Raw genomic sequence first — 23,305 nt, 5'->3', positions numbered from 1 at the left:
CTTTAGGAGGTTTTGGGATCGGGGTGTGGGGCCAAGCCGGACAGAGAGGCGTCAATTATGTCCCAGGGCAGTAGAGCTGTTAAGACAATGGAAGCGGATTGTTGAGGTGGATGGGGTGCTGTATCGGCAGTTTTGGGGACAGCGTGAAGGGCAGATCAGGCAGATCATACTGCCAGCCATTTTGAAGGATGAGATACTCAATCAGATGCACACCGTAGCTGGGCATCAGGGAGTAGAGCGAACCTTTAAGCTGGTCCGTTGTCGGGCTTACTGGCCTGGGATGTACAGAGACGTGGAGGCTTTTTGCAAGACTTGTGAGCGGTGCATTGTTTCTAAGAACCCTCACCCACAGGTAGTTGCACCTCAAGGACATTTGCTGGCTTACCGGCCATTGGAGGTTGTGGCTATGGATTTCACAGTGTTGGAGCCCTCATCAGACCGGCGTGAGAATGTCCTTATCATGACTGATGTCTTCTCCAAGTTTACTGTCGCAGTACCAACCCGTGATCAGCGTGCAGTAACTGTTGTTAAGGCCCTAGTAAAGCACTGGATCCAGCCCTATGGTGTCCCCTCTAGGATACACTCTGACCAGGGTAGGTGTTTTGAAGCAGATGTGGTGCAGGGTTTATGTAAAGTATACGGGATCAGGAAAAGCCGAACGACCCCCTATCATGCTCAGGGAAACGGGCAGTGTGAGCGCTTTAACAGGACTCTACATGACCTGTTGAGAACACTGCATCCACATCAGAAGAGACGATGGGTTGAATACCTTCCTGAGCTGCTGTATGTGTATAACACCACCGAACACCATAGCACAGGTTACTCACCATATTTCCTGATGTTTGGGAGGGCCCCCATTAGGCCTTTCGATATTTGGCTGGGTCAGGATAGGGAAGACTTTGAGGGTGACGAGCATGCTTGGGTGGTGGAACATCAGGAGCGACTGCGTTGGGCTTATCAGCAGGCGGGCCAGAATCTGGACCAAGCGGCAGAAGCTCGTCGTGCTTATGCAGGCCATGTAGGGGGTGATGCATCCCTGCTGCCGGGCCAGCTGGTGTACGTGAGAAACAGGCGGTTTCCCGGGAGGCATAAAATTCAGGATGTGTGGTTTCCTGTCCCCCATAAAGTGTTGGAGCGTCTGGGTGGGGATTCGCCTGTGTACTCGGTTGCGCCTGTCGACTCCTCTGGGCCAATCCGCAATGTTCACCGTAATGAACTACGACTGTGTGGTCCCACTGTACAGAGTGGGGCTGTGATAGTGCCCCCTGTGGCAGAGGTGGATGGTGAGTTAGATGCCAATGGGGAGGCTGATGACTCCGTGATTGGTGTCCTTGTGCCTATCACTGGGTCCAGTCTTGAGGTTCGTGGGCCTAGTTCTTGTAGGGGTGGGGCTGAGGCTTCAGCTACTTCTCTTGACACTTCCACACCGTGTGTGCCCGTTCCCACAGTGCTTCCCTCAGCATGTGGGGTTGAAGGGGGAGCAGATGACACACAGTTGGCACCCATAGTGTCTGGGCCTGTTGGGCCTCGCCGGACGACTCGTTCCACTGCAGGGTTACACTCTAACCCTTTTCGTTTGCCCAGGTCGGTGTTACCATCTGATGGTAGATCAGTGGGGCACTGATCTTTTCTTGGGGGGGCATAAGTGTGACCAATGGGGATTTGGTTCGGGGGGCGTGATACAATATATAAGGAGAGCAGGTGTGTGTGTGGGATGTAACACTTGGCCGTTTCCGGTTTTGCGGTGTGTCGTGGAGTTGCTGTCTCTGTGCCGCTGCTTTGGTTTGACAATATAAAAATAAAAGGGCTTGAACCTTTCTATTGTCTTCGCTCTTGTTTCTGCCGTCGTGGCACGCACCTGCGGAGGAACCGGCTACAGTAGCATTCACAAAATTAATATAGATGGAACTATTTCAGAAGACCATAAAGTCATTTCTAACTATTGTTGTGATTTTTACCAGAAACTTTATAGCTCTAAATTTTGTCAAGTTTCAACAGATGCCTTCATAGATTCGTTAACAGTCAAAACCATCACTGAAAGTGAAAAGGAGCAATGTGAAAGCATGATTACACTTGAGGAAGTACAAAAGGCCATAGAACAACTTAAATCCAATAAATCACCAGGGACAGATGGGCTGACTTCAGAGTTTTATAAATGTTTTGCTGAGGATCTGTCTCCCTTTTTACATCAAATGTTTTTAGAAAGTATAGATAAAGAACTTCTTCCTACGACATTGACTCAAGGCTTGATGACATTAATTCCGAAATCTGGAAAAGACATGTTATTCTTAGACAACTGGCGTCCAATATCGCTACTAAACAATGATTATAAGATCTTCGCAACAATCTTGGCTAAGAGACTAAAATTGACACTGGACTCAGTAATTGATGAGACCCAGTCTGGCTTTATGTCAGGAAGACATATAATGAATAATATCAGGCTAGTTTTGGACATTCTTGATCATCCAGACATTATAAATGGTAACGGTTTTATTTTATTTTTGGATTTTTACAAAGCATTTGATACCGTAGAACATAAATTCATTTTTCATTGTCTTCAAAAATTTGGTTTTGGAGAATACTTTTATTCAGCTATTGTTACATTATACAAAAATTGTAACAGCTCTATTAAATTAGCAGGTGGCACCTCTCCCAGATTTAATCTAGAGAGAGGAATTAGGCAAGGTTGTCCTGTTTCTCCGTATCTTTTCCTTTTAGTTTCTCAACTGTTAACAGATCACATTAAATCCAGTGCAGTTGAAGGCATCAATCTCATTGACAAAGAACTAATTATTACTCAACTTGCAGATGACACTACACTTTTTCTAAAAAATGAAAAGCAAATTCCTGTTGCTTTTGACGTTATTGGGACATTTTCAAAGGCGTCCGGTCTTTTTCTGAATGTGAATAAATGTGAATTAATGGCAATTAAAGAATGTGCTGCTACTACTTTGTATAATCTTCCAGTTAAATCTGAAGTGAAATATTTAGGTATTTTAATAACAAAAGACCAACATGCAAGAAGCTCCCTAAATTTTAACCCAATAATAGAAAAAACACAAAGGAAATTGAATCAGTGGCTCTCCAGAGATTTATCTTTGAGAGGAAGGATTTTACTCAGCAAAGCAGAAGGTATTTCCCGCTTAACATACGCAGCTTTGGCTTTACATGTTGATGATAAAATTATCAAAGAAATTGACAAAATGCTTTTTAATTTCATCTGGAAAAATAGAACCCATTACTTAAAAAAAAATGTTCTCATGAACTCCTATGACAAAGGTGGTCTCAATTTTCTCGATTTTTCTACCTTGAATAACACATTTAAAATTAATTGGCTGAAACAACTTTTTAGAAATCCCAGCTCCATTTGGAACACTATACCTCTTCATGTTTTATCTAAAATTGGTGGTGTTGATTTCTTTCTCATGTGTAATTATGATGTATGTAAAATCCCACTAAAATTATCTGCATTTTACCGCCAAGCTTTCATTTCATGGTCCCTTGTATACAAACACCACTTTTCACCTCACAAATATTCTATCTGGAATAACAGGGACATTTTATATAAACGTAAATCACTCTTCATAGAACATTGGTTTCGAAATAAGATTATTTTTGTGTATCAATTATTTAACAACCAGGGCTTACTTTTAACTTATGAGGAGTTTCTATCTAAATTTAACCTCCCTGTTCCCCCTTTAGAATATGCTAGAGTGTTTGAAGCTATTCCTTCTGGTGTCTGCATGCTGTTGAAATTCCAACACAGAGTTAATATTGAGGAGCCTTTTATACTCTCTCCCATAAATACTCCTGTGGGGAAAATATGTCTGACCGGTTATCCCAGGAAAAACAACAAAGCCATTAGAACATTATTTCAAATGAACATTGTTTCACTACCTCGTAGCATGTCTTATTGGAACATGTTTGTTGAAGACATTGCATGGAAGGAGGTTTGGCAAACACCCAATAAATTTTTAATCACTAATAAGGTTAAAGAAGTTTCTTTTAAGCTTATCCATAGAATTTACCCAGCTAAAATGTTTATTCAAAACAGATTTAAATTAAACATTGACACACTCTGTAGTTTTGGTTGTAATTCCCCTGAAACAGTTATCCATCTTTTTTGGCATTGTCCCAAAGTGAAGGTATTTTGGCAGAAGATATGTGATTTTATTAATGATAAAATTCATTCTTGTTTTGTCTTATCTTGGAAAGATGTTTTGTTGGGTCTAATATCAAACAATATGCAAAAGGACTCTGCTTTTCTTTTAAATCTTTTACTAATTTTGGCTAAATTCCATGTTCATAAATGTAAATTTTCTGGTAGAAAACCTTGTTTCACTGTATTCCTTTCTGATTTAAATCAGTATATCAACAGTATTCGAAATTCAGAGAAGCAAAAAGCAATCAGAACAATGTCTGTATGTGATAGTTTCAGTATTTTCTCGTAGAGTTTAACCCCCTGGCTTATTTCTCTCTATTCTTGTTCTTCTGTTTGTAACAGTTGTGTATTTGATATTTGCAGTTGTGTTTTTATTGCATACCTAAAAGTACATCTTTGTAAAATGACATAATGTGCAATAAAGTTTATTTAAAAAAAAAAAAAAAAGGAGGGTAAGCAAAAGTAAGTTAAATCCACCAAGTGGATCAGCATCAGGTGATCCAGCAGGTGTGTTAATCAGAAGGACACGATGGCATGCCTGGAGCTTTAAGCAGGAAAACTTTGAGATTCATTGGCCAAGAGGCTTTGCTGGACACTGGCAAGTGCTTACGGCCACACCACCCTGAACACGCATGCGCGAGTGCAGGAGAGTGTGACGTTGGCGTTTTTTGAATCTCGGTGACGTTTGGGCTGATTCTTATGAGGGGCCGTATAAGACATTATTTATTCTGAACCATTCACATTCATACGTTCTTGCTCTCACAGTCATATATACTCTCTTTCGCATACATATATTCTCTTACGCATCCATATATTCTCTCTCTCTCACATTCATACATTCTTGCTCTCACAGTCATATATACTCTCTTTCGCATACATATATTCTCTTACGCATCCATATATTCTCTCTCTCACATTCATACATTCTTGCTCTCACAGTCATATATACTCTCTTTCGTATACATATATTCTCACTTGCACATCCATATATTCTCTCTCTCGCATGCATATATATTACTTTACACATACATACATTCTCACTCTCATTGTCACTCTTAAAAAAGAATGTATGTATGTGAAAGACAAGTATATATGAACGTGTGAGGAAGAGTTTATATGTGTGTGTGAGAGAGGAGTATGCATGAAACGGAAGTGACTTTGGATGGAAAGGAAGGCACTTTGAATGAAAAGGAAGGCACTTTGCATGAAACGGAAGGCAGATGATTTCTCGTGCTCTGATTGGACGAGAGGCCGCCACCTCCCATTTTGAACAGACGCTAACACGAACCAATAAGAAGGCCATCGGAACCTTAAGAAATATTTTATCTTCACCTCAAGTGGTCACAAATCTGTCTGCATCTCTAGAGACACAAAGGAATGTCTCAAATACCAATAATGGTAATAGAAGTGCCACCGAAACAGAGAATCCGTATCCACCTTCTTCCTAGCCCCCATGAGCCTTTGCGTGAATTATGGGCGACACTTCCTGTAGACGCTGGAACACGCATTTACATTAAAACAAATTCCTCTTGTTTTCGATCCATAACTACATATAAATGTGGGAAAACCAGCTGTCATTTCTTAAAAAAGGCAACGGTGAGGTGGAGATGAAATATTTGTTAAGGTTCCGATGGCTTCAGGACCCCCGTGGCTACTTCTTGCCGGTTCGTTTTTTAAAAAAAAATAAACTTTATTAACAATATCTTGCACATACAAAATACCAAACACAAAACTCCACTGTGTGCAAAATACAATCTTCACGTTCGCCATGAGAATGAACAAAAAAAACATAATGATAACCATGTAAAACAGGTTATGCAAAAAGAAAACAAAAATAATAAGGCAAAGGAATCTGTTAAAGTTTCAGGAGAGACCATGTTTCAACTGTTCTGACAGCTTTTTTGTTAGTGGAAGATTTAATACTGTTCACATACAAAACCATTTCTTTCTGAAAAACATAAAACACGTTTTTTTTGTTGGCATATTTACACTTGTGTATAAAGTATTTAGCCATAATTATAAGTAAATTAACTACATATATTTTTTCTGCATTAAGTCTTTCTTGTGTAAAATATCCAAAAATAATATGCTCGTAAAATAATCTATAATTTTCACATAGATGAGTTCTTATAAAATGTATCACATCTTTCCAAAATAGTTGAGTGAAAGAGCAAAACCAAAAAAGATGAGGCACAGTTTCTGGTGAGGAATGACAGAATGAACAGTTTATGTCCAGATCTTTTTTAAACTTAGTAAAGAAATGTTTCACTGGATAAAATTTGTGAAGAATTTTGAAAGAAATTTCTCTTATTTTATTGGTGATGAAATACTTTTGTGGCAGGGTCCAAACCTTTTCCCACTGAATTCTACATCCAAAGCTGTTCCAGTATGAGATAACATACGGTTTTGTGGCAATCTCATTTTGAAACAGAGAACGGATACTTTGATTATTCCTGCTAGCTGAAAAACATACCTTTCCACACCACAAGTCTGTTAATTTGGGATTTCTTGCTTGTTCATGTTAGCGTCTGCACTGTAATCCCTAGCGAGTTGACTGAACTTAAAAATTATTGTGTAACAGATTACGCAACAGTTAAGTTATATTATTAAAACTTTTAAGTTAACATTTATTAAAATTCATATTGTCAGTTGGCTTACATTTGTATTATTTCATATAAAAAATATTAAGATTCCTCAACTTATAAAAGAGAGATTATTTACTTAAAGTTTTTAATATTTTCCAACTAAAAAACGCTTTAACTAACTATATTTTTATATTACTCAACTCATAAAATATGTAAAATTCACTCAAATGCTTTATAAATTCTTTAACTCATTAAATGTGTAGCATTGAAAATATTTAAAATTCTTCAGCTTAAAATGTATTCTAAACAGAGATAGAGATGATACTGCCCCACTACATTTTAAAGGCTAACATTGATAAAAACCAACAAACGTAAAGGCCACACAATAGTGATTGCATAATACACTTTTTTTAATTGCTCTTTAAAAAAAAGCACAAATATCAAGAGGATGAAGAAACAATAAGTGCAATAAAACTGCATTATAAGAGTGCCACACAACATATTGACAAAAAGAGTTGGTTTTGTATTGTACGGCAGAAAAAGCATATGATCACAACAAAACACATTAGTTACATAACACTTAAACCAACAAATAGTCCATTCTGGAAGACTCACTCAACGAAACATTCTTCAGCGTCAATAAAGGTCCTTTCAGTGGTTTGCTGTCCTCAAGGCTCAAGACAGCATTCTGAATAAATATGAAGGCAAGTTCAAGTTTTTTGGGGTGCTGTAGGTCCAGAGCATAGATGTCCCGAAGAGTTAGAAGAGATTAGTCAGCCAGATGTGTGGGACCACTGACGGCAGCATCAGGAGCATCACCACGACAACTGAGAAGATACCCACAGCAGTGTCTGTGAGGTCTGGTATTCTGGAAAATACAAAACAAAAAACACAGATGAGTTCAGACCCTCAAAGATATTCATCACACTAATGTCCAAAACTGACATTCCTGCCATCTGTCAATGGGAATCTTTTCATGCTAACATTCTGTTAGCTTTTAATCAACTGGCTATGATGTTTTAAGGACCAACTCCAATTAAAATTGTGTTTTTAAAAAGTTCTTTAGCATTTTTCTGAAGGAGGACATTTATAAAATAATTTAAGACTAAAGCTTCATTTTTCTCTATTCAAATAATGATGGATCAGGAGCAGAAAAAGGTAAACGAAAATGTTCCCACTCCTTCCAATCAGGAGTCCCTGATGTTCGTCTCATCTTCCATCTCATTTTTAAAACCATTTAAAAATATCACTCAGTTTACAAACTACAAACAATTGCCCTATTTATTATGTCACTCAATAAAATCTCAATCAATATTAAAGGATTAGTGAAAACCATTGACAGGGAGTCGTTTGCACTTACTGTACAGGTCTTGAAGAAGTTGGAGGCATCTTCATGCAGATAAACAGGAAGTGCAAGGAGGACAAGTGCCCGTCTCATGTTCACGTCACGCTGGTCCTAAAAGAATAAAAAGAAATATCCATTACCTTTGAAGCAAATGCAGAGCAAACACTTCCATTATTTATTTAAGGAACTTTAAGAAATAATAAAATGATACCTTTTCTAGATGTCTATTTCTAGTGAGAGTACAATACAGTGTTCATGGCATGATCCACTTCAGGTCAAAGACCCAAAGTCATTTTTAAGGCAAGTTACACCTTGGCTTCTTACAGCTGTTATCCGTTTTTGAATTATGCACATTAGAAATTCACCTGGAGGTCATAAATCCTAACCAAGCTGGCCAGTTCCTGTCTGTTTTGGTGGACTTAGTCTCAGAAAAGGGCAGCTTTAAGTTACACAAACATGTAAAAACTGCACTATTTCCTCTGACTGCATCTACTCTACATAAATCCATTTCAGATCTTGACAGATGAGTTTTCATGGTTTCAAATGATGGAATGGTGCTAATGCAACATCATTTTATTATTGTAATATACTGTCATAAAGACATGACAATATTCCAAAGTGTCTCCACATACATGGCAGTGGAAACACTTTGGAATATTTGCTATGTAGTACTGCAGTATTATATGTAGTACTGCATAGTGCCAAAGTAACAGAACACAACTTGCACCTCCATTCCATTGTGCCACCTTCAGCCTGCAATCTAAATATGTTTAGTTCAAATGTAAATAATTTCAGCTCTATTTAGACCTTTGGCTAGTTAAAATGTGCATAAATGTTTCCATGCTGCCGTATAAATCTAATAATGGTAATAGTTCAGGATGAATATATTAAATAAGTATAAAACTCACCCACTGACACCTCTTTTCTGGTGAAATGGTGACTTTCTGGTGAACTTTCTGAAGTTCAGTATCTGAAAAAGTCCAAAAGAGATTTTTCAATGTTAAAAAATGTTTCAATTATATTCTGATCAAAAAACATTTATTGCACTACACAACCTATTGCATTTTTTGTTTTTTTAAAATAGCTCTAGACAAATAACTGATCAGGAGACAAGTTACCTGGCTGGCCTTGGCGTCTACCTGAGGTGAAACACTGAACACTCTGTAGTTCGGTACCTGAACACAACACGAGCACGTTGATTAATTTATTTTTACAAAAACCTTTTTTATAACGGAGATCAGTGATTTATAAAAGCTTAAAGCTGCATTCAAAACCCAATGCTTCCATGTAGCAACCAGGCTTAAAACTGTTGGCGGTAGCTCCTCCCACACAACCGTTAGAGGCTTTGAGTGACATTTTTGGACAAATGTCCAGCAGCAAACTTTAGCCACAGACAGAGGCCTCCAACGCGAATTTCACACGCGGATCATGTTTAGTGTGATTGCAGCATAACAGATCATTTCTACCTCTGAAAAAAAAAAAAACCTCATCACTGTCGTAACTTACGGGCAGAAATGCATTTTGGGTTTGGCTCGCCATACGTCTGCTAATATGACAAACTAATCATGTATACATTTCCACATTAATCTCTAAAACAATCATAACACACATATGTTTAAACAACAGTAAACCACATTTACGGTAGTATAAGAGCATTCTTAAAGCATTCATTCAAAATAAACCATGAACGATACTTACCAAATTAAATCAGGGCTGAAGACAAGACGGCACCATCAGCGATGAGGCGGATGAAAAAAAAAACCCGAGGTTGGGGCGTCTTGAAGCGGGACGAAATCGCAACGCTTTGCAGAAAAATAAAATGCTCGACTTTCAATTTCAAACGTCGCTTACTCGCATTCGGCAAATCCAACATGGCCACCTGAGCTAACGTAGAGAAAACGAAAGACCCTCCCACCAGTACGTGATGACGTCATGACGCTACTTCAGGGATCTTAAAATTTTTGAGTGCTAGATACAAATAAGCTTTAAAATATTTAGCACTGTTAAGTTAAATTTGAAAAAATCTTGATAGAGCTTAATACTTTATAGTTGAATCAACTACAAAATGACATTTAAGTTGTGTAACCTTAATAGTTATGAGTCAGTACAAGTGATAGGGTTTAGAGGGTGTTCAAAATGGGAGGTGGCGGCCTCTCGTCCAATCAGAGCACGAGAAATCATCTGCCTTCCATTTCATGCAAAGTGCCTTCCTTTTCATCCAAAGTCACTTCCGTTTCATGCATACTCCTCTCTCACACACACATATAAACTCTTCCTCACACGTTCATATATACTTGTCTTTCACATACATACATTCTTTTTTAAGAGTGACAATGAGAGTGAGAATGTATGTATGTGTAAAGTAATATATATGCATGCGAGAGAGAGAATATATGAATGTGCAAGTGAGAATATATGTATGCGAAAGAGAGTATATATGACTGTGAGAGAAAGAATGTATGAATGTGAGAGAGAGAATATATGTATGCGAAAGAGAGTATATATGACTGTGAGAGCAAGAATGTATGAATGTGAATGGTTCAGAATAAATAATGTCTTATACGGCCCCTCATAGATTCTCGGCGTCTTCTGATTTTTCTCTCCTTTTTTCCTCTCTTTTCGTGTTTGTTTCTCTTTGATTTGTCTCTTCAAGTCTGGACATATTGTGTGCGTGCGTGTGTGTGTGTGTGTGTGGTTTCGTCTGCTCCCCACAGTCTTTTGACTGCTGGGGAGGACTCTTTTTTTCTTTTCTCTTTCTCTCTCTTTCCTTTCTCACCTTTGGTTCGCGATTTTTCACGGTAGTTTTCTTTTACCCCCCCGGCCTGGGAGCATGGCTTCAGCGGGGGGGAGTTCTATAGGTGTGGGACGGAGGTTTAACTCCGCGAGGAATGCGGGGAATGTCGTGGCGGGTCCGTCAACAGCAGGTGCGGCGGCGAGACCCGTTTCTGTCACGGTGGGTGGTGGGAATAAAGCACGGGGTGTGGATGGAGGGGAGCCTCCTAAGATTAAATATGAGAGGGATTTGACAATTCACGTTGATTTATTGGGAGAAGACCCCGTGTCTGTCACGGAGCTTCTTCGTTATAGCAGGTTGCTCTGTGGGGGCGTGGTAGCGTGTCGGTCTGTGGGAAGTAAGCGATATGAGTTAACAATGTCTAACGCTGTTGGCAGGGATAAACTATTGGATGGGTTTAAAATTGGGAACACAACAGTACAAGGGAAAAGTATTTCGAATGATGAGCTGGTGGTCTCTTTTCTGGGGCTGCCGGCATACATTACTGATGAGGAGATTCTGGAGAAACTGGAGGGGTGGAAGGTGTCGGCTGTGTCGCCGATTAAACGGAGAATGTGGCCAGGCACCAACGTAGCAGACGGGACTAGGTTTGTAAAAGTTAAATTTAATGAAAGTGTGCAATCGTTGCCATACTCAGCGAAGTTTAATACCGCGACGGGACCAGAATTCTTCAGGGTGATACACGATAAGCAGGTGAAAGTCTGCAGGATCTGCATCAGACCGGGGCACATTGTTAGAGACTGTCCGGAATTTTTATGCAATAAATGTGGAGTTCAGGGACATTACGCCAGAGAGTGCAAGGTCGCTCTCTCCAAGTGTTCTGTGTGTTTGAACAAAACAGAAAATTGTATTTGTCTGAGTGACAGTGAGAATGACGTGGCCTCCGCTGCGGGTGAGGAGGCGCTGGACAGCATGTCGGAGGAGGAGGAGGAGGAGGACCTGTCTGACTCCGTGCCTGCTGCGCAGGTGTCTGCTGTCTGTTCCCGTGAAGGGGGGAGCTCAGCCCCAGAACGCTGGCTCTGCCCCTGGCCGGGCGGGAGAGGCTGCGGACCTCGTCCCGAAAGGAATGTCTGGAATGTGCGACGCTGCTGCCTCAGCTCCGCTGGAGGGAGAAATCCGACGGAGAGAGGAGAGCTGCGGTGAAATGATCATGACATCCTTTTCTTTACCCCCTCAGGACAAAGTGGACGTGACTGACGACGTGGACGATTCAGACATGGACGTTGACAGGCTGACGCTCCAGCAGCGGAGGACACTCTCTATGAAGCAGACTGGGAAGGCGAAGAAGAAGAAATCGGCGTAATGTCTGCTTCTGTTTACTTATGGTCAGGCTCCTCAGTTTAAACATTAGAGGAGTGTGTGTGATGGAAAGAATTAAGGGAGTTTTGGGCGAGAGGTGTGACATTCTCTGTTTGCAGGAGGTGCATTGGGAGAATGAAACTCGCGTGCAGGCTGAGAAGCTGTGGGGGGGATCTGCTTTTTATGCGGCGGGCCCGAGGCGCACAGCAGGAGTTGCTATATTTGTCAGATCGGGAGTCTTTGACAGTGTGACGCTCAGGGGGGTGGATCCTGCAGGACGGTTTTTAATGATAGATTTAGAATGGGCTGGGAAGAAGTTGAGGTTGATCATCATTTATGCCTCCAATGATCAAGTGGAAAGGAGGAGTTTTTTTTCGCTCCCTCAGGCCTTTCCTAAATGATTTTTCCCTGCTGGTGGGGGATTTTAACACTGCTCTATCACCTGCGGATTTGTCAGTGAGGAATGTCTTTAAAAATGATGTCGGAAGGAAGGAACTATTTTCGATCATGTCGGTTTATGACATTATTGATGTCTGGAGGGTGTTAAATCACGGAAAGAGGGACTTCTCGAGGCGACAGTTGGTGAAGGGGGTGCTGAAGCAGTCCAGGATAGATCATGTTCTGTCTGCGTGTTCAGTCACCAGGATGTTAAATGGAGTCACGTATATACCACACGCGTGGAGCGATCACGCATGGGTGGAGGTGGTTCTTGACAGGGTCAAAGTTAGGAATGGTGGAGGGATGTGGATTTTAAACAACAGTGTTTTGGGGGAGTTGGGTTATCAAAGGAGGATTAAGTCTCTTTTGGCTTATCATAAGGAGCAAATGGATGACGCAGTGGATATTTTTGTTTGGTGGGAGGATCTGAAGGCCAAAATTAAGAGGTCGACTGTTGCATATTGTAAAAAGAGAGCGTGGGATGCCAGGGAGGATGAAAGGGATGTTAGAGCGGTGCTGAAGAGGGAGGCATCTCTGTTGGCAGAGGACCCCAACAGAGATGCAATGATCTACTCGGCTGACCTGGATCGTTTGAGGCAGTTTGAGGTGGAGAGATGTAGGGCGGCAGCTATAAGGGCCAGGGTGAGGAATTTTGTGGAGGGGGAGAGGTCTTCTGCGTTTTTTCTGGGGCTAGAAAAGAGGAGGAAGGAGAAAACGGTGATAAAGTCACTGTATGATGTGGATGGGCAGATTTGCGATAAACTGGATGACATTCTGGACACTGTGGAAGTCTACTATAAGAATCTGTTTAGGGAGGGTATTTGTGATTTCCCTGCTGTTGAGGCCTGTGTTGAGGCCATATCTACTAGGGTGTGTGAGGAGGACAGACGTGCGTCTGATGCAGACATTGAATTTGAAGAGATAAAGATGGCCATTAGGGGACAAAACACAAATAAGTCTCCAGGGGTAGATGGTCTGACAGCTGAATTCTACAAGTGTTTTCAGGAGGACCTTCTCCCTATTCTATTTAAGCTGTTTAGAGTTTTCTTTGCTGGTCATTTGCCATCGCCCGCCTTCTGTATGGGAACTATTAAATTGATTTTTAAAAATAAAGGGGATAGGGCCGACCTGGAGAACTATAGACCTATTACGCTACTGAATATGGACTATAAGATCCTTACGAGGATCTTGGCAAACAGACTGAAGGAGGTGCTCCCCTCCATCCTGGTGTCGACACAAGCATATGGGGTGCAGGGCAGGGAAATTTCAGACACAATCTTATCACTTATGTGCACAGTGGATCACATGGAACAGCGGGGAGGTTTATTTTTAAATTTGGATTTCAGTAAGGCTTTTGACAGGGTTGAGCACGGGTTCTTGTGGAGGGTCTTAGAGGGCTTTGGTTTCGGGACACCTTTTATTTCAAGAATTAAAACATTGTATGCAACTGCTGGGAGCAGTGTACAATGTAATGGGCTTTTGACAGGTGTTGTGAAAATCGGAAGATCAATCAGACAGGGTTGCCCATTGTCTGCAATGCTATTTAGTATTGCGGTGGAACCCCTGGCGGGCATGATAAATGCGGATGGAGATATTCGGGGTGTGGTCACGCCTGCTGGGAGGGAAACCAAAGTCTTCTCATATGCGGACGACACTAGCCTGGTGCTGACTGATGTGGCTAGTGTCGATGGGGCCCTGCAACATATTAGGATTTTCTGTGAGGCATCAGGAGCCAAGCTCAACATTGACAAGTCTGAGGTTTTGTTTTTAGGCAGCAAGGTCGGGACGACAAACAGGTGGGGGTTCAAAGAGGCTGTGAGGGAAGTTAAAATACTGGGAATCTGGTTGGCCCGATAACGTGGTGAAGCTGTTTGTAAAAACTGGACAGAGGTGGTGGGTAAACTTGCACAAATTTTGGGTCTTTGGAAGATGCGCAGGTTGACTCTAAGGGGTAAGGTGATGGTACTAAACACACTGGTATTTTCAAGGGTTAATTATGTCCTATCAATTCTGCCATTTCCGGAAAACTTTCAACTGAAAATTAATAATCTCATTTCAAATTTTCTTTGGGGCTCTAAGGCCAATCAGATTTCCAGGTATACTCTGTCGAGGGCCGTCCAGAGTGGTGGTCTGAATCTGGTGGAGTTGGGCGCCAGGAAGGGGGCTTTACGCCTGAACCTGGTGGCTCGGCTCCTGGACACGGATCGGACCCCATTCTGGAAGGATTATTTTGTAGAGGGTTTTCTCCAGGTTTCTCGTCTCGGCCTTGGTGTCTTCTGTCAAAGAAGATCACTGACGGCTCTTCGGGACTTGGACACTTTCTCAGCAGAGATGCTAACAGCATGGTATAAAGTTGGGAGATACATTACCCAGTCTGTATCCACCCCTTACCAGGTGTTGTGCCAACCGATTTTCAATAATCCTGTGCTCATGTGTGGCGGTCTTCCCCTACAATGCAGGCTGTTGGAGGAGCGTGATTGTCTCCTTGTAGGGGACGTCGTGGCTGGAGGGAGACTGCGTGGCATCTCGGACTTGTTGGTCAGGTTCTGTAATGACCTGAACCAGGGTGAGAGGAGGAGGGTGAAGCAGTTTTTTGCAAAGCTTTCCTCCTCTATACCGCTGCGGTGGCTGATCACTGTGAGGAGAGGTGGTCCTACACTGCAGGACACAGGGTACTTATTTCAGATCTGTCAGGGTGGTGCATCGATGGAGGTGAAGTCGCTCCCAACAAAGGCTTGGTACGCCCTGCTGATTGCCCTGGAGTCAAAGGTTCCTGCAGCAGAGGCTGCCTGGGCATCAGTCTTCCCGGGTAAGGACCCAGCGGAGATTTGGTGGAGCCTGAAAGGTAGTATTTTTCCTCATATGGTATGGAATACGGATTTCAGAGTGCGCCATAGAAACATTTATTCCAGTGTAGTCCTACATCAGATCAATAAGGACTTATATGAAAGGACGTGTCCTGTTTGTGGCACAGTCCCTGAGACACTGGAACACATGTTTTTGGACTGTTCGGCGTTGAAACCGTTTCTGCAAGGGCTCAGGGACATGCTGAGGGACCGGTGCTCTTTTGAGTGGGCGGTGGAGGAAGATTGGAGGTGGGAAACCCTTTTCGGAGTGCACAGGAACCAAAGACGTCCAGGATGGAAGTTGGCGGACCTGGTCCTCGCTCTTGGGCGATTTACCATCTACCAGGCCAGGAACTTGGCACTCAAGGAGAGGAGGACTATGGACAGATGGAGCTGTCTTATGAGATTATTAACGGGGCATTTGGAGACTTTGAGACGGATGGAACCTGATGGATGGCTGAAACGTGTTTCAACGGCTGGGCTGTTTGTGTAAATATGCACAATGGAGTTTGGCTAAAAGTCTAATTTATTTATGTTTGCTTTTGCAGGACGTTTGAAGCTAATTTTGGACTCTGTATGTTATCTATTTTTGTTTTGTTTTGTGATGAAAAACCTTTGTATATATTTTAATCTCCTTTATTAATAAAAAGAAAAAAAAAAGACCCGCCCCCCGATTTCGTCCAATCTCGGAAGCCAAACAGGGTTGGGCCTGGTTAGTACCTGGATGGGAGACCGCTTGGGAATACCAGGTGCTGTAAGTTTTCCATCTTTTCCTCCCAACCAGCAGAGGGTGTTCTTCCAAAATCTGCTTCAAAGTTCACCTTAGGTTTTTTTTTTTTAATAAACAACTTTTGCCTCGTGTAAAGTAATCAGGTAGCTTCAGAGCAATCAGAATCAAGGTGTCAATGCATAACTTTTAGCCTAATTACACCCACCTGTTACAATGAGCAGATGTTAGCAGTGTTTCTGTTCATACTTTGTGTGTGTTTAAACCAAGGTTGATTTTGCAGAGGAGAGGTGAAATGGCATGGTTTTTGCAGCAGGTGGGTGTGTCTAGTCAGCAGGTGTGTTAATCAGGAGGACACAATGGCAAGCCTGTAGCTTTAGGCAGGAAAACCTTGAGATTGAGTGGCCAAGAGGCTTTGCTGGACACTGGCAAGTGCTTACGGCCACACCACTCTGGACCCGCCCGATCTCGTCCGATCTCGGAAGCCAAACAGGGTTGGGCCTGGTTAGTACCTGGATGGGAGACCGCTTGGGAATACCAGGTGCTGTAAGTTTTCCATCTTTTCCTCCCAACCAGCAGAGGGTGTTCTTCCAAAATCTGCTTCAAAGTTCACCTAAGGTTTTTTTCTTTTTCTTTTTCTTTTTTTTTTTTTTTTTTTTTAATAAACAACTTTTGCCTCATGTAAAGTAATCAGGTAGCTTCAGAGCAATCAGAATCAAGGTGTCAATGCATAACCTTTAGCCTAATTACACCCACCTGTTACAATGAGCAGATGTTAGCAGTGTTTCTGTTCAGACTTTGTGTGTGTTTAAACCAAGGCTGATTTTGCAGAGGAGAGGTGAAATGGCATGGTTTTTGCAGCAGGTGGGTGTGTCTAGTCAGCAGGTGTGTTAATCAGGAGGACACAATGGCAAGCCTGTAGCTTTAAGCAGGAAAACCTTGAGATTGAGTGGCCAAGAGGCTTTGCTGGACACTGGCAAGTGCTTACGGCCACACCACTCTGGACCCGCCCGATCTCGTCCGATCTCGGAAGCCAAACAGGGTTGGGCCTGGTTAGTACCTGGATGGGAGACCGCTTGGGAATACCAGGTGCTGTAAGTTTTCCATCTTTTCCTCCCAACCAGCAGAGGGTGTTCTTCCAAAATCTGCTTCAAAGTTCACCTAAGGTTTTTTTTTTTTTTTTTTTAATAAACAACTTTTGCCTCATGTAAAGTAATCAGGTAGCTTCAGAGCAATCAGAATCAAGGTGTCAATGCATAACCTTTAGCCTAATTACACCCACCTGTTACAATGAGCAGATGTTAGCAGTGTTTCTGTTCAGACTTTGTGTGTGTTTAAACCAAGGCTGATTTTGCAGAGGAGAGGTGAAATGGCATGGTTTTTGCAGCAGGTGGGTGTGTCTAGTCAGCAGGTGTGTTAATCAGGAGGACACAATGGCAAGCCTGTAGCTTTAAGCAGGAAAACCTTGAGATTGAGTGGCCAAGAGGCTTTGCTGGACACTGGCAAGTGCTTACGGCCACACCACTCTGGACCCGCCCGATCTCGTCCGATCTCGGAAGCCAAACAGGGTTGGGCCTGGTTAGTACCTGGATGGGAGACCGCTTGGGAATACCAGGTGCTGTAAGTTTTCCATCTTTTCCTCCCAACCAGCAGAGGGTGTTCTTCCAAAATCTGCTTCAAAGTTCACCTAAGGTTTTTTTTTTTTTTTTTTTAATAAACAACTTTTGCCTCATGTAAAGTAATCAGGTAGCTTCAGAGCAATCAGAATCAAGGTGTCAATGCATAACCTTTAGCCTAATTACACCCACCTGTTACAATGAGCAGATGTTAGCAGTGTTTCTGTTCAGACTTTGTGTGTGTTTAAACCAAGGCTGATTTTGCAGAGGAGAGGTGAAATGGCATGGTTTTTGCAGCAGGTGGGTGTGTCTAGTCAGCAGGTGTGTTAATCAGGAGGACACAATGGCAAGCCTGTAGCTTTAAGCAGGAAAACCTTGAGATTGAGTGGCCAAGAGGCTTTGCTGGACACTGGCAAGTGCTTACGGCCACACCACTCTGGACCCGCCCGATCTCGTCCGATCTCGGAAGCCAAACAGGGTTGGGCCTGGTTAGTACCTGGATGGGAGACCGCTTGGGAATACCAGGTGCTGTAAGTTTTCCATCTTTTCCTCCCAACCAGCAGAGGGTGTTCTTCCAAAATCTGCTTCAAAGTTCACCTAAGGTTTTTTTTTTTTTTTTTTTAATAAACAACTTTTGCCTCATGTAAAGTAATCAGGTAGCTTCAGAGCAATCAGAATCAAGGTGTCAATGCATAACCTTTAGCCTAATTACACCCACCTGTTACAATGAGCAGATGTTAGCAGTGTTTCTGTTCAGACTTTGTGTGTGTTTAAACCAAGGCTGATTTTGCAGAGGAGAGGTGAAATGGCATGGTTTTTGCAGCAGGTGGGTGTGTCTAGTCAGCAGGTGTGTTAATCAGGAGGACACAATGGCAAGCCTGTAGCTTTAAGCAGGAAAACCTTGAGATTGAGTGGCCAAGAGGCTTTGCTGGACACTGGCAAGTGCTTACGGCCACACCACTCTGGACCCGCCCGATCTCGTCCGATCTCGGAAGCCAAACAGGGTTGGGCCTGGTTAGTACCTGGATGGGAGACCGCTTGGGAATACCAGGTGCTGTAAGTTTTCCATCTTTTCCTCCCAACCAGCAGAGGGTGTTCTTCCAAAATCTGCTTCAAAGTTCACCTAAGGTTTTTTTTTTTTTTTTTTTAATAAACAACTTTTGCCTCATGTAAAGTAATCAGGTAGCTTCAGAGCAATCAGAATCAAGGTGTCAATGCATAACCTTTAGCCTAATTACACCCACCTGTTACAATGAGCAGATGTTAGCAGTGTTTCTGTTCAGACTTTGTGTGTGTTTAAACCAAGGCTGATTTTGCAGAGGAGAGGTGAAATGGCATGGTTTTTGCAGCAGGTGGGTGTGTCTAGTCAGCAGGTGTGTTAATCAGGAGGACACAATGGCAAGCCTGTAGCTTTAAGCAGGAAAACCTTGAGATTGAGTGGCCAAGAGGCTTTGCTGGACACTGGCAAGTGCTTACGGCCACACCACTCTGGACCCGCCCGATCTCGTCCGATCTCGGAAGCCAAACAGGGTTGGGCCTGGTTAGTACCTGGATGGGAGACCGCTTGGGAATACCAGGTGCTGTAAGTTTTCCATCTTTTCCTCCCAACCAGCAGAGGGTGTTCTTCCAAAATCTGCTTCAAAGTTCACCTAAGGTTTTTTTTTTTTTTTTTTTAATAAACAACTTTTGCCTCATGTAAAGTAATCAGGTAGCTTCAGAGCAATCAGAATCAAGGTGTCAATGCATAACCTTTAGCCTAATTACACCCACCTGTTACAATGAGCAGATGTTAGCAGTGTTTCTGTTCAGACTTTGTGTGTGTTTAAACCAAGGCTGATTTTGCAGAGGAGAGGTGAAATGGCATGGTTTTTGCAGCAGGTGGGTGTGTCTAGTCAGCAGGTGTGTTAATCAGGAGGACACAATGGCAAGCCTGTAGCTTTAAGCAGGAAAACCTTGAGATTGAGTGGCCAAGAGGCTTTGCTGGACACTGGCAAGTGCTTACGGCCACACCACTCTGGACCCGCCCGATCTCGTCCGATCTCGGAAGCCAAACAGGGTTGGGCCTGGTTAGTACCTGGATGGGAGACCGCTTGGGAATACCAGGTGCTGTAAGTTTTCCATCTTTTCCTCCCAACCAGCAGAGGGTGTTCTTCCAAAATCTGCTTCAAAGTTCACCTAAGGTTTTTTTTTTTTTTTTTTTAATAAACAACTTTTGCCTCATGTAAAGTAATCAGGTAGCTTCAGAGCAATCAGAATCAAGGTGTCAATGCATAACCTTTAGCCTAATTACACCCACCTGTTACAATGAGCAGATGTTAGCAGTGTTTCTGTTCAGACTTTGTGTGTGTTTAAACCAAGGCTGATTTTGCAGAGGAGAGGTGAAATGGCATGGTTTTTGCAGCAGGTGGGTGTGTCTAGTCAGCAGGTGTGTTAATCAGGAGGACACAATGGCAAGCCTGTAGCTTTAAGCAGGAAAACCTTGAGATTGAGTGGCCAAGAGGCTTTGCTGGACACTGGCAAGTGCTTACGGCCACACCACTCTGGACCCGCCCGATCTCGTCCGATCTCGGAAGCCAAACAGGGTTGGGCCTGGTTAGTACCTGGATGGGAGACCGCTTGGGAATACCAGGTGCTGTAAGTTTTCCATCTTTTCCTCCCAACCAGCAGAGGGTGTTCTTCCAAAATCTGCTTCAAAGTTCACCTAAGGTTTTTTTTTTTTTTTTTTTAATAAACAACTTTTGCCTCATGTAAAGTAATCAGGTAGCTTCAGAGCAATCAGAATCAAGGTGTCAATGCATAACCTTTAGCCTAATTACACCCACCTGTTACAATGAGCAGATGTTAGCAGTGTTTCTGTTCAGACTTTGTGTGTGTTTAAACCAAGGCTGATTTTGCAGAGGAGAGGTGAAATGGCATGGTTTTTGCAGCAGGTGGGTGTGTCTAGTCAGCAGGTGTGTTAATCAGGAGGACACAATGGCAAGCCTGTAGCTTTAAGCAGGAAAACCTTGAGATTGAGTGGCCAAGAGGCTTTGCTGGACACTGGCAAGTGCTTACGGCCACACCACTCTGGACCCGCCCGATCTCGTCCGATCTCGGAAGCCAAACAGGGTTGGGCCTGGTTAGTACCTGGATGGGAGACCGCTTGGGAATACCAGGTGCTGTAAGTTTTCCATCTTTTCCTCCCAACCAGCAGAGGGTGTTCTTCCAAAATCTGCTTCAAAGTTCACCTAAGGTTTTTTTTTTTTTTTTTTTAATAAACAACTTTTGCCTCATGTAAAGTAATCAGGTAGCTTCAGAGCAATCAGAATCAAGGTGTCAATGCATAACCTTTAGCCTAATTACACCCACCTGTTACAATGAGCAGATGTTAGCAGTGTTTCTGTTCAGACTTTGTGTGTGTTTAAACCAAGGCTGATTTTGCAGAGGAGAGGTGAAATGGCATGGTTTTTGCAGCAGGTGGGTGTGTCTAGTCAGCAGGTGTGTTAATCAGGAGGACACAATGGCAAGCCTGTAGCTTTAAGCAGGAAAACCTTGAGATTGAGTGGCCAAGAGGCTTTGCTGGACACTGGCAAGTGCTTACGGCCACACCACTCTGGACCCGCCCGATCTCGTCCGATCTCGGAAGCCAAACAGGGTTGGGCCTGGTTAGTACCTGGATGGGAGACCGCTTGGGAATACCAGGTGCTGTAAGTTTTCCATCTTTTCCTCCCAACCAGCAGAGGGTGTTCTTCCAAAATCTGCTTCAAAGTTCACCTAAGGTTTTTTTTTTTTTTTTTTTAATAAACAACTTTTGCCTCATGTAAAGTAATCAGGTAGCTTCAGAGCAATCAGAATCAAGGTGTCAATGCATAACCTTTAGCCTAATTACACCCACCTGTTACAATGAGCAGATGTTAGCAGTGTTTCTGTTCAGACTTTGTGTGTGTTTAAACCAAGGCTGATTTTGCAGAGGAGAGGTGAAATGGCATGGTTTTTGCAGCAGGTGGGTGTGTCTAGTCAGCAGGTGTGTTAATCAGGAGGACACAATGGCAAGCCTGTAGCTTTAAGCAGGAAAACCTTGAGATTGAGTGGCCAAGAGGCTTTGCTGGACACTGGCAAGTGCTTACGGCCACACCACTCTGGACCCGCCCGATCTCGTCCGATCTCGGAAGCCAAACAGGGTTGGGCCTGGTTAGTACCTGGATGGGAGACCGCTTGGGAATACCAGGTGCTGTAAGTTTTCCATCTTTTCCTCCCAACCAGCAGAGGGTGTTCTTCCAAAATCTGCTTCAAAGTTCACCTAAGGTTTTTTTTTTTTTTTTTTTAATAAACAACTTTTGCCTCATGTAAAGTAATCAGGTAGCTTCAGAGCAATCAGAATCAAGGTGTCAATGCATAACCTTTAGCCTAATTACACCCACCTGTTACAATGAGCAGATGTTAGCAGTGTTTCTGTTCAGACTTTGTGTGTGTTTAAACCAAGGCTGATTTTGCAGAGGAGAGGTGAAATGGCATGGTTTTTGCAGCAGGTGGGTGTGTCTAGTCAGCAGGTGTGTTAATCAGGAGGACACAATGGCAAGCCTGTAGCTTTAAGCAGGAAAACCTTGAGATTGAGTGGCCAAGAGGCTTTGCTGGACACTGGCAAGTGCTTACGGCCACACCACTCTGGACCCGCCCGATCTCGTCCGATCTCGGAAGCCAAACAGGGTTGGGCCTGGTTAGTACCTGGATGGGAGACCGCTTGGGAATACCAGGTGCTGTAAGTTTTCCATCTTTTCCTCCCAACCAGCAGAGGGTGTTCTTCCAAAATCTGCTTCAAAGTTCACCTAAGGTTTTTTTTTTTTTTTTTTTAATAAACAACTTTTGCCTCATGTAAAGTAATCAGGTAGCTTCAGAGCAATCAGAATCAAGGTGTCAATGCATAACCTTTAGCCTAATTACACCCACCTGTTACAATGAGCAGATGTTAGCAGTGTTTCTGTTCAGACTTTGTGTGTGTTTAAACCAAGGCTGATTTTGCAGAGGAGAGGTGAAATGGCATGGTTTTTGCAGCAGGTGGGTGTGTCTAGTCAGCAGGTGTGTTAATCAGGAGGACACAATGGCAAGCCTGTAGCTTTAAGCAGGAAAACCTTGAGATTGAGTGGCCAAGAGGCTTTGCTGGACACTGGCAAGTGCTTACGGCCACACCACTCTGGACCCGCCCGATCTCGTCCGATCTCGGAAGCCAAACAGGGTTGGGCCTGGTTAGTACCTGGATGGGAGACCGCTTGGGAATACCAGGTGCTGTAAGTTTTCCATCTTTTCCTCCCAACCAGCAGAGGGTGTTCTTCCAAAATCTGCTTCAAAGTTCACCTAAGGTTTTTTTTTTTTTTTTTTTAATAAACAACTTTTGCCTCATGTAAAGTAATCAGGTAGCTTCAGAGCAATCAGAATCAAGGTGTCAATGCATAACCTTTAGCCTAATTACACCCACCTGTTACAATGAGCAGATGTTAGCAGTGTTTCTGTTCAGAC

The 23,305-nt window shown here is 42.9% G+C and overlaps 1 protein-coding gene, 1 long non-coding RNA gene and 13 other non-coding genes across 16 annotated transcripts in view; 14 read left to right on the top strand and 1 right to left on the bottom strand.

Annotated features, from left to right (window-relative positions):
• Positions 1-7,139: 7,139 nt before the first annotated feature.
• LOC144984560 (uncharacterized) lies at positions 7,140-10,209 on the bottom strand. 2 transcript variants are annotated; one of them, XR_013648352.1, is made up of 5 exons: positions 9,791-10,209; positions 9,211-9,267; positions 9,001-9,062; positions 8,108-8,203; positions 7,140-7,615 (listed from the first exon to the last, which is right to left on the bottom strand). It is a non-coding gene; the product is annotated as an uncharacterized LOC144984560 (long non-coding RNA). The 2 variants fall into 2 exon arrangements; XR_013648351.1 differs by lacking the exons at positions 9,211-9,267; positions 9,791-10,209 and having other exon boundaries at positions 9,001-9,184.
• Positions 10,210-10,884: 675 nt separating this feature from the next.
• LOC144984559 (uncharacterized) overlaps positions 10,885-23,305 on the top strand; it is a 402,969-nt gene continuing 390,548 nt past the window's right edge. The window contains exon 1 of the mRNA XM_078933406.1: positions 10,885-12,165. The gene's annotated coding sequence lies outside the window, so the exon portion shown is untranslated. The remainder of the gene's footprint in view (positions 12,166-23,305) is intronic.
• Positions 16,631-16,749, top strand: LOC144985967 (5S ribosomal RNA). The gene has a single exon (XR_013649797.1). It is a non-coding gene; the product is annotated as a 5S ribosomal RNA (ribosomal RNA).
• Positions 17,179-17,297, top strand: LOC144985966 (5S ribosomal RNA). The gene has a single exon (XR_013649796.1). It is a non-coding gene; the product is annotated as a 5S ribosomal RNA (ribosomal RNA).
• Positions 17,705-17,823, top strand: LOC144985964 (5S ribosomal RNA). Its single transcript, XR_013649794.1, has one exon. It is a non-coding gene; the product is annotated as a 5S ribosomal RNA (ribosomal RNA).
• LOC144985963 (5S ribosomal RNA) lies at positions 18,231-18,349 on the top strand. Its single transcript, XR_013649793.1, has one exon. It is a non-coding gene; the product is annotated as a 5S ribosomal RNA (ribosomal RNA).
• Positions 18,757-18,875, top strand: LOC144985962 (5S ribosomal RNA). The gene has a single exon (XR_013649792.1). It is a non-coding gene; the product is annotated as a 5S ribosomal RNA (ribosomal RNA).
• LOC144985961 (5S ribosomal RNA) lies at positions 19,283-19,401 on the top strand. Its single transcript, XR_013649791.1, has one exon. It is a non-coding gene; the product is annotated as a 5S ribosomal RNA (ribosomal RNA).
• Positions 19,809-19,927, top strand: LOC144985960 (5S ribosomal RNA). Its single transcript, XR_013649790.1, has one exon. It is a non-coding gene; the product is annotated as a 5S ribosomal RNA (ribosomal RNA).
• On the top strand, positions 20,335-20,453 carry LOC144985959 (5S ribosomal RNA). The gene has a single exon (XR_013649789.1). It is a non-coding gene; the product is annotated as a 5S ribosomal RNA (ribosomal RNA).
• On the top strand, positions 20,861-20,979 carry LOC144985958 (5S ribosomal RNA). Its single transcript, XR_013649788.1, has one exon. It is a non-coding gene; the product is annotated as a 5S ribosomal RNA (ribosomal RNA).
• Positions 21,387-21,505, top strand: LOC144985957 (5S ribosomal RNA). The gene has a single exon (XR_013649787.1). It is a non-coding gene; the product is annotated as a 5S ribosomal RNA (ribosomal RNA).
• Positions 21,913-22,031, top strand: LOC144985956 (5S ribosomal RNA). The gene has a single exon (XR_013649786.1). It is a non-coding gene; the product is annotated as a 5S ribosomal RNA (ribosomal RNA).
• Positions 22,439-22,557, top strand: LOC144985955 (5S ribosomal RNA). The gene has a single exon (XR_013649785.1). It is a non-coding gene; the product is annotated as a 5S ribosomal RNA (ribosomal RNA).
• LOC144985953 (5S ribosomal RNA) lies at positions 22,965-23,083 on the top strand. The gene has a single exon (XR_013649783.1). It is a non-coding gene; the product is annotated as a 5S ribosomal RNA (ribosomal RNA).

This window comes from Oryzias latipes, chromosome 16, assembly GCF_053564925.1.
Source record: "Oryzias latipes strain Hd-rR chromosome 16, Olatipes_Hd-rR_3.1".
In the NCBI taxonomy this organism is placed as follows: Eukaryota; Metazoa; Chordata; class Actinopteri; order Beloniformes; family Adrianichthyidae; genus Oryzias; species Oryzias latipes.
This window is presented reverse-complemented; position numbering and strand designations above follow the sequence as displayed.